This window comes from Octodon degus, unplaced genomic scaffold (genome assembly GCF_000260255.1).
Source record: "Octodon degus isolate 3935 unplaced genomic scaffold, OctDeg1.0 scaffold00005, whole genome shotgun sequence".
Taxonomy (NCBI): Eukaryota; Metazoa; Chordata; class Mammalia; order Rodentia; family Octodontidae; genus Octodon; species Octodon degus.
Window position 1 is genome coordinate 31,771,857 of NW_004524581.1, and position 1,442 is coordinate 31,773,298.

Sequence of the window (1,442 nt, forward strand, 5' to 3'; positions counted from 1 at the left end):
AACAATGCAGATTAAATTGTCTTTCTCTTTTTTTCTTTTTTGCAGAACCGGGGATTGAACTCAGGCCCTTGTGCTTTGCCAGGCAAGCACTTATTCTACTGAGCCATCTCCCCGGCCCCATAAATTGTCATTTAAAAAGTAGACATGTCTGGGCCAGGGAGATGGCTCAGTAGAATAAGCGCTTCCCTGCCAAGGGAAAAGGCTTGAGTTCAATCCCAGATTCTTCCAAAAAAAAAAGTAGACGTCTCTCATTGAACACGCTGGTAAGTGAGGGATGCCGTCTTCACTAGCACAGCCGAGCCTATACGTGAGCAACCATGTCGAAGGGACTGGCAGATGGCATTGTTCTTGGCACCACCTACTCCTGTGTGGGGGTCTTCCAGCACGGAAAAGTGGAGACAATCACCAACGATCAGGGAAATCGAACTACTCCAAGCGATGTCGCTTTCACTGACACCAAACGACTGGTTGGAGATGCTGCGAAAAATAAAGTGGCTATGAAGTTCACCAACACAGCTTTTGATGCTAAGCATCTGATTGGACGTAGATTTGATGATGCTGTTGTCCAGTCTGATATAAAGCACTGGCCTTTAATGGTGGTGAATGATGCAGGCAGGCCCAAGATTTGAGTAGAATACAAAGAAGAGACAAAGAGCTTCTACCCAGAGGAGGGGTCTTCTATGGTGCTGACAAAGCTGAAGGAGATTGCAGAAGCTTATCTAGAGAAGACTGTTACCAATGCTGTGGTCACTGTGCCAGCTTACTTTAATAACTCAGAGTCAGGCAACCAAAGATGCTGGAACTATTGCTGGACTTAACGTACTTAGAATTATCAAAGATCCAGCAGCCGCTGCTATTGCTTATGGCTTAGACAAAAAGTTCAGAGCCAAAAGAAATGTGCTAATTTTTTATTTAGGTGGTGGCATTTTTGTTTGTTTTTTTCCATAATTTTGTTTTATCTTATTTTTCCATAATTTTATTGATAAACAAATAGCAACAGTTTCAAATCAAATTGGTAGGGGAATTGTACCTTGCTTCAAACAATAGTTTCAAGCATTTTTTTATATTATCTTTGTATTTAAATAAACTCAAAGAGACAGTGTTTTTCCTATCAGAATGCCAGAAGATCAATAAATACAAAACACTGAATTAAAGAATGTCCAGGATATGTCTAGGTATAACAATATTACACAGGTAGGGATGACACAGCTGAAAGTATTTTTTAAGAAAACACACTGGAGAATAAGGTGTTCAAGCATTTTTTTTTAAAGATTTAAAATTTCTGAATTTAGTTCAACTTATAATACCACATTTCCAAGAAAAATGAATCTTTTGCAAATACATTTAAATAAAATCATACCAAGATACACAAAAATGAAATTGTCCAAAACTTCTTGTAAAGAAAAAAATCATTAAAGCATATACATAAAAAAATTAGCTAT

General features: G+C 38.1%; 1 pseudogene; it reads left to right on the forward strand.

Annotated features, from left to right (window-relative positions):
* The first annotated feature begins 317 nt into the window (after positions 1-317).
* LOC101560520 overlaps positions 318-1,442 on the forward strand; it is a 16,769-nt pseudogene continuing 15,644 nt past the window's right edge.